The sequence below is a fragment of the Argiope bruennichi genome, chromosome 4, assembly GCF_947563725.1.
Source record: "Argiope bruennichi chromosome 4, qqArgBrue1.1, whole genome shotgun sequence".
NCBI lineage: Eukaryota > Metazoa > Arthropoda > Arachnida > Araneae > Araneidae > Argiope > Argiope bruennichi.
In genome coordinates, this window is record NC_079154.1 from 69126223 (window position 1) to 69135305 (window position 9083).

Below are 9083 nucleotides of genomic sequence, written 5' to 3' on the forward strand. Positions count from 1 at the left end.
TTAAAAGATAAATTTTTGATCTTTAACTTCATGTAAAAATCTTTTTTGTATGGTAATATTTTCGGAAGTTATAGCAGAAATACGCCAAAATTTCGCTTAATTTTTAAATAAATAAAATTTTAATTAAAAATTCGAAAAAATATCCCCCAGGTGCACATTCCCGGCCTCCAAGGTATACACGTGCCAAATTTGGTAGCTGTAGGTTGAATGGTCTGGCCTGTAGAGCGCCAACACACACATACACATTGAGCTTTATTATAAGTATATAGATTTTAGATCTCAGTACGTGCTCAGTTTTTATTATTCTAAATGAGAGTGAAAGTTACTACAACTTCATTTGACCATTACACTTCTTTCTTCGGTTTGGTCGAGAAAGGTTCAGCTCCATAAAAAAAGATGCGAATGCGCGCCAAATTTTGGCGTGTTCTCGCATCTTGCCTTCTCGAATTGATTGCTTCTTGCCTTGCAAGACGATTTTGAGATTCGCGCCAAGCAGTGGGAGTCATTGTATAATTGTCCGGGCATGTATTGTTATTGTTACTGCAACCCGAATAAGAATAAATCGGTACTTAACTGTTATATTTAAATTTTAATTATTTTAATGTATTTACATATCTTAATATCAAACATTCTGCAATTCGATATACAAATCAAACATGCATATCAGATATTTAAAGTTATGTTAACATCCTATTCAGAAGTCCTATCAGGGTTATTTAGTGATGAACATCGCAATTTTGAATCATGTTCAGATGAAGAGGATGGCATGTGATCCAGCATTTTTGCTCCTCTTGAAAATTGTATGCAGAAAGTTTAACATTAAGTATTATATTAAAGTGCTGCAATAATCTGTCAAACCAAATTAAAATCTAATTTTTGCATTGTATTTTTGTATTTATTGCCCATAATATTATTTAGAAGTAAAAAGAATGATTGTAAAATTTCGCTTGCTATATTATTTATATTTTGATGATGACAATGACTATCTATTGAGTCTTATAAATATATTATATTTCTGAAAGGAGAAAATAAAATATATGCCAGTTAATATATTTTTGATTTTACAAAGATTTAATATCTTTAATTAAAACAGACAAGTTATTATGGACATGCATTTATTTTGAAGAACTTTTATACAAACATTTCTATATACCATAGACAATTTAAAAAATTGGAAATGATTTTTAAAATGAATAAATATTTCCATGTTTTTGTTGTCCTTTCAGTGCTTCAGTTTATAATGGAGGAGGAACTCGAGGTGAATAATAGTCATTACCTAAAACAGGAAAGAAAAAATGGATTAGGCGATTAATTCATAAAAATCACTACGAAATAAAAATCAATTTTTTGTTTTACATAGCAAATATGCTAAACGTCTAACGAATGCATAGTCTGTCCAAAAAGAAGCTATACTTTTATAAATTGATAAGAATATCTTTTAATGAGACTTATTTTCTTAAAAATATTCTCACCATCCATTTATTTACCTCTTCAAACGTTTATCCACTATCGGGGACAATGCATAAGCACTCTTTCTAAAATTTCTTAGCACTTTTTCATTGTTTCAAATAGTTGCAGATTTGTTTCAAATTTTGAACTGTATCTGCTAAAAGATTGGTTTTTGCTCTGTTTATTTGTATACATGATAACTCAAAAAACAGACTGAGCTAAAACCTGTTTGTCATCCATTTGCATAAGAATATGTGAAAAATCATCGGCTGGATGGATGAAATACGGTATACTGCTCTATCAAAAGCTCTGCAGATTTGTTCCAAATTTTAAATTGAATCCACTAAAAGATTAGTTTTAGATCTGTCTATTTGTGCATATGTGATAACGTAAAAAACATGCCGAGTTAAATGAATGTCATTTGGAATTAAAATTATAAATCTACATGTAATTTCGGACCTAATCTGTCAAGGCAGTATGTATTGTTCTAAAATATATTCTCGAGTTTCTTCCTTATAATGAAGAGCATAAAACACTCTTTATTATTCTTGGACACGAAAAAATCGAGGGAATAAAAATTTTGCTGACAAAACTTTAACCTTTTTTGACAAAATAAGGCTTTATGATACATTTCTTCTTTTTATGCCAAGTGGTACTCATTGAATCCAACATATAGGCACTTTCAATCAAAATTTGAAATCGCCATTAATATAAGAAATTCAAGCCATAATTTTATTAAAATTAGAACATCTTACCACCATTATTTGCCACTGCGTAGGATCTGACCTGTTGGCCAGCCTGTACAGGGAGGGCTACCACTGCGTCGTTTTTGGTGGGATCGTAAGTATGATTGCAGGTCACTTTCCCATCTTGCTCCCTCCAGCACAAGACCGAAATCGAAAAACCGCAGCAATAGGTCATCAAGGCCAAAGCGAGCACACATAGCAAGATAGTCTTCATATCTGAAATGAAAATTAAGAAATAAAGAACTTAAAAAATACATCATTAATATTTTGATGAAGAATTGAAAGGTTTTGATGAAAGGTGCTCCAAATATAAGGGAATATATTTATGTGATATCACAATAGACATAACTACACCTTTCATCCAATTTCATAGTGCACATAATCATCTCGTAAGTACTGTGAAGTCATAATCATATTAGAGACATAATTGCTCATATCATCTAAATATAAGTTATCTTAAGCTACTCTGTAACAAGATTTTTTTTTTTTTTTTTACTTTCTACAAGAAGTGCTATAGATTTTAAAATTAATTGAATAGGCTCCAGTATTTGTAAATTCTGCCATGACAGCTATTGCATTTTGAAGGTATTCGCTTGCATATAAAGCATTTGCTGGATGAATATATGATAAATTATATTGAAATGAATGTCAAAAGTTGTTTTTTATAATTCCGGTATTTTAGCCCTTCGTTGCCACTTCTGGTTTTTGCATTTTTAACTCTAAACCCCCCCCTCTCTCCCATCGATATTTCCACTATGAATAACAATAAATATAATTATCGAGCAATAAATATTATGGTAATTTCATTTCCGATTTCAACTTTGAAAATTTTTGGCATGGTTTGTTCCCTCGCTTAGACGCTTTTGTTTTAAATACTTTAGTTTTAAATACTTTAAATACTATCAGTGCTAACGGAGAAACGATGATATAAAAAAGATTGCCCTGAGAGATTATCCCTTATGAATGTATCGTGAATACAAGTCATGAAATGATATAAAAGGAGGCCAGGAATACAAAACCATGCAATAGGAATGTAAGAACACGAGGTTTCAAATGCAAGGTTTGACTACTATAGGTCGGTGTAATGGTGAAGAAGCAAAAAGAACAAGACATCATTTGTCAAAGGGTACCATACTATGGCGAATATCCACCAGTAATTGAAACTATCTAGTGGAAGGATTGAGTCCATTCTTTGGGGATGAATCCCCGAGGTCTTACAATTAATTTCATAGGCACATAGATTTTTCCCACTCCTCCTGGATTGAAAAATTAATAAACGCAGTTATTATTAAACATTTAAATTGTATCAAAAGAAATGTTGTAAATACTGAGTTATTCACTTACTCCTTCTAAATTACAAGATTCTCTAATATTAATTAACAGAATCATAAGGGACAATTAAATATTTAAAAATAGAAGTGCTTTAATAATTAATCAGTGATGAGTTCTATGTTCTAAGAGTCTTTTTAACATTCGCGCGGCTCTCAGTACTATTTTATGTGCAAGCAGAGATAATCCAAAATATCTAACTCAAAGAGTAGATAATTAGTATATTTTCTAAACAAATTTGGATGACTCATTACACCCTTCCCCTTCTCGTGGTGTTCGAACTAAAGACAGTGTCGGTTTTAGAAAGACAGAGAGTAAGGAAATTTTTATTTTGGGTTGTTTGAGGGGTCGGTTGTCTTTCCGAAGGGCACTATCCCTCACAGCAATATCTTCGAAGGACTAGGAATTATTTTCTACTTGGATGTTATTCAGCTTGTCAATCAAACCTTTTAAGCCACTTCCTTCGATGATTTGGTCAACGTCTTAGACCCCCCCCCCCCATCACTAGAGAAGCGCTTTTTTCGACATCTGTACATCCTCTGTACATGGGACTCTTAACAGTGTCCTGTAAGTTTTCCCGTCGAACAATGTGTACCGAACTTATCATCAAGTATGGGTCGAGCAAGCATTCTCCCACAATACGCAGTTCAGACTTTGATATTGAGGTTTTATTACGTATCATGTTGTCTTACTTCTTGGTTTTTTAAAGCTCTGCAAGTGTTATTTAGGAAATATGAATGTATCGTCTTTTGATACGTGATTTCACAGATGGGAGGACTACATCATCCTTTGAAATGTAGTTCAGATATAAAAAAAAAGTCAAAATGGCAATTTAGCCTGCTTTTCAGTTTATTGCTACACGATTACAGGGATCGTTCGTACCCTTTGCCCCTACTTCCGGTTCTAATATTATTTGTAGCATATTCCAAAATATCGATCTTAATTTTTTTCACTTTGTAAAAGTCAGAATAAAACGATCTTCATTCTAATGGAAGCTTGACGACTACAATTCGTTTATTTTTGGGAGACCTCAAATTTATTGCGCCTTGATTCATCTGTTCTAAATATAGAACAGATATATAAATATTTACCATATAAAAAAATTTAAAATCATTTGTTTTGACTGATTAACATGGTTTATCTCTTCGGTTATCGCTGTGCATTTGAATGTATGTATCGTAATGTATGTAACAACGTATCATAAGAATTAATAATCTGTACCATAAATACCTTGTAATAGCTGCCAATTCGTATTTATTTGATGCATATCACATAGTCCATTGAAATTTAATTTTTTGGATCCTCCAATGGATCATGCAAGATGAAAAAGAATTGAATAACGTATGGCAAAATGCAGTTTGTTGTTGTTGTTGAGCAATTACCCTTTCATGTAATTTTGATTTTATATGAAATAAAATCCGTGTAAGAAACTCAAGATTTAGTCCTAATTCTCTTACACAGCTAGTTATTATTAGAAATTGTCTTCTTCAAAAGTATTGATTCATTATTTTTTTTTGACTATTTACCAAACTCGACTATTTTGCTTCCCAGCGCGAATAGTGTCATCATAAGAAAGACCGTTTTACAATAATCTGTATTGGATGCTGTCGGATGCCGACCCAGTAATCTCAGAGCTTGGTGACAAATTTGGCGACAAAATGGAAAATGCTCGAAATTTTGAGAAATTGTCGATCCGTCCATTATTACACGCATATTTTAGTTTTTCCTTGATTTATACACTAAACACTAATTGTATTCCAAATTTGAAGCTTCTATGTCTGCTAGAAGTGCCTTAGAGTTTTGATGATCGGTCAGTCAGTCAGTGACAAAATTCACAAACTTTGACTAGTTATAATTCTTAAACTACTGGTTCAAATTTAATGAAATTTGAAATATACCGTGTTTATATAATGCCTGCTTGGTTACTGAAAATTCAGTCTTCTAGTTTTATCCAGAACGAAGTTATAGAACAGATGTGACCTTTTTCGATAATGTAATACTATACTGACTATGCAAAGCTTATTTATTACATTCACAAGGCTTATTTATTACATTTTGAATATATAAAGAAGCTTCTTGATTCACTGTATGAATACAAAGGGACAAAAAAATTTCCATTACAGTCAATGGCAGAAAACAAAAAGGAAAATGCTATTTTATATTTTTAAAAAATAAGCTACTTAACTGACGAAACACTGAATGCGTAAATAATAGTTTATTCTTCAAAACTACAATCGAAACAAAAACTAGCCAACAGTATTTATTTATTACTTGAATAATTCTAGCTCTTTCTGAGGATACATTCCTCTAAAAGCGTGGATCAAACATTCAAGGAAAATGTTTTTTAGGTGATTTTACAATTGCATTATAGTTGCAAAAGTGCTGGTGGAGGAACTAAAGAGTAATGAAAAAGGTGAAAAAAGAAGTAAGATATTTTAATTCATTCAACATTCCTGACACATCAACTTCTCTAAATGCTACTTCCTAATATTAAAATTCAATTCTTCAGTGTATCAAAAGAGTTCGGAATAATGACTGTTATGCTAGTTATTTGAAAGATAAAGTCTAGTACCTGGTAGACCAAGCTTTTCTCGGTAATTTTTGTTGTTTTGTTTTGTAAAATAGTAAATAAAATTCTATCATACGGCTCGTTTAAAGTCATAAGCGAAATCTAATTGAATTGCAAACTCGGGATCGAACATGAGAAAATGAATCAGATTCCAAAGCCCTAACCACTACTCTATTTCTGATAGGCTGTTGTAGGTCATGTATAGTCACATGTCAATATTTAGTTATAAAAATAATATTTGTGTAAAATCGCATTCTTTCAGGAAAGGCGCCTATATAGATAAAAGTTTATATATATATATATATATATCAGAATTGCTCGTTTAAAGTTATAAGATAATTGAGGCAAACAATTTATAATAAAGGCAAGATAATTTAAAATCTCAGTGAAACAAAAAAAAAAGAAAAGAAAAGCATTGCAATGTATCTGCAATCCTAAAGTCGACTGAGTTTAGAAGCTACATTCTTTAGCTAAATATGAAAGACTCTGAACTAAAACGGAAAATTAAAATTAAAAGTTACTTGAAAGTTATCTGAAAACTTGCTTGACTTCAGTACTTTTTAAAAAAATTTATATAGTTAAACTTTTTTTTTTGGCTAATTCGGGACTTTTTTCCAATTCTACGGAAATTCCGATTTTTTGTTTTCTTCTTCTGATTCTTTGAACTTCCTACAAATATATAGTTAAAATAGCATTTATAACTAGATGACATTTTATTATTATTATTATATTGATAAATTCGTTTATATTATTGGAAAACTTCATTTCGAATATATTTCTTCAGTAGTCAGTAAAAAAAGATCAAGTCAATCGATTCGCTTGAGGATACTATAAGCTATTCAATCAAAAACACTTCATTCACCAAATGTTTTAAAAAATGTCAAAATGTGAATTATATATTTGAAATACCCATCATAGAATTGTTGTATTCAAAATTATCCAAATCACTTGTTGAGTAACATAATTATTTATTGAAATTATTTAAAATTATAAAAGAATTCGATTTTAATTATTAGTACTTTATTAAAGCTACATAACATTGAATATTAATTATGCATTATATATTAAAATTTTTCCTAATTATATCCAATATATTTTCTATAGTCTTGAATCTAAAAACCGCCATTTTTTGTATCGTATTCATATTTAAATCCGTTTTTTTTAATTCGAATCTTTGAACAATCAAATTTTTATTGTGATTCCTCCAGCTTCGAATAAACCAAATTGCATTATAATTTATTTAACTCATTTTTGTTAAAACTTTTATTAGAATATTTTTTTTACTAATTGCCTATTAGTAACCAGCTAATTCGGCAATTTTAGTGACTCTGAAACTTTTCATTTACGTATTTTGTCGTAACTTATTCGTTCCTTCAGCAAAGAGCATTTAAACAAATTTTGATTGACGTGCTGTTTTAGAAGGCTTACACCTATTCTTTTTATTAAAGCATACCCTTCCCTAATTCGCTGTCATCTCATCCGACATTCAGCTTCGATTTGAAGCTTACTAAATCAAATTTTAAATTATCTAATAAATTTCTTATTAAGTAAAGTAACGAAATCATCAAGTACCGAAGTTTTTTTTATATTCTATCGAAAATGTTTAATAACTTACAGAGTAAATTAATTTTTGTCAACTGATTCGATAAAATAATTAAATAGAAAAATAAAACTTCAGGCAAAAAAGAGCGATGGTATGTTTTTATATATTCAGTCATATTATTAGAAAAAGTAATTATTGTTGAAAGTAGATAAATTAAACAAGTTTCAGTTTTTTGTAAAATACGCAAGTACTTGCAATTCAACTCATATTTAGAGAACCCAAACCTCCTAATCTCACAATGCAGTTAACATTGCCAATGCCAACTATTGCCCTTTCATTAATTGCTTTTTTTACTTCTCTTATATCTAGTATAGAGAAAGCATTGTAATCGTGAAAAAATTCAAACTCGAGATTTTGATGAATCTTCCCCGTTTTAGACCCCCCCCCCTGAGTTCGGAAACACATTTCTGGAAAATGTCCGTTTGTGACAACGATTTGAGCTAGATGGTTGAAATTTAGTATACGGTCTATACACCGAATTTCCAGATTTATATCAAATTTTGAATAAAATATGCTCTGAGGAAGTCTGTCTGTACGGCTATTTGAATGTAATTTAACACGATAGTTACAAGACAAGGAGAGCTAGATAGATAAGATTCGGTGCATACATGTAGCATCTATAGTTTAGACATCTTTCAAAGTTTGAGCTAAAACAAACAAAGGGTTAATTGTCTGCCGGTTTGTACTTTCAGAAATATGTGAACGAATTAATTAAAAAAAAACACAATGGCTTAAATATATCAGGTTAGGTAGGAATTTCTTTACTTTCAATTGTAGTTTTGTGTCAAATCTTTGTTTCAGTCGATTAAGGAAAAATCTACCTAAAGCAAAATTCGATTTTCGGATACTATTAACACATGCTAGGGATTTAACGCCAAATAACTCCCCAAGACACGATAGATTCAGTAAAAACTCTAAATTCACGCCAAAAGTTAATATTTTGTAACTATTATACGCCAGGAATTCCCTGGTATGACAAGTTTATTGGAAAGTAACGAGAAAACTTTGGGAAGACTACTCTCTCTGGTTTTTTTGCGAAATAATGTCAATATTATTTATTTAAAATGGGAAGTATAAATATATCTGAAATAAATTATGTAATATCGTATGCTTGAAATGCAAAATCAGGCTTCAATCAAGAAAAGTTATGTATTTTTAAGATTTTTCTAAATAATAATTATGTTATAATATATAATTAAAATATAAATGTCTCTAAAATTAAAAAGCACTAAATTTATACAAAATTTCAACTTACTTTCGATCAGAAGGAAATATAGCACGTCGCAAATATGAAAATCGTACAGTGAGGTGGATTTTATTCTCTAGCTTTTATATACTAGCTTATATAATATACATCAGACCACGGTCCCTAATTGTTTTATAAAAA

At 30.4% G+C, this 9083-nt stretch overlaps 1 long non-coding RNA gene across 1 annotated transcript; it reads right to left on the reverse strand.

Moving 5' to 3' along the window:
* Positions 1 to 1111: 1111 nt before the first annotated feature.
* LOC129967040 (uncharacterized) lies at positions 1112 to 9035 on the reverse strand. The gene is made up of 3 exons (XR_008784341.1): positions 8952 to 9035; positions 2205 to 2411; positions 1112 to 1276 (listed from the first exon to the last, which is right to left on the reverse strand). It is a non-coding gene; the product is annotated as an uncharacterized LOC129967040 (long non-coding RNA).
* Between the last annotated feature and the right edge of the window lie 48 nt (positions 9036 to 9083).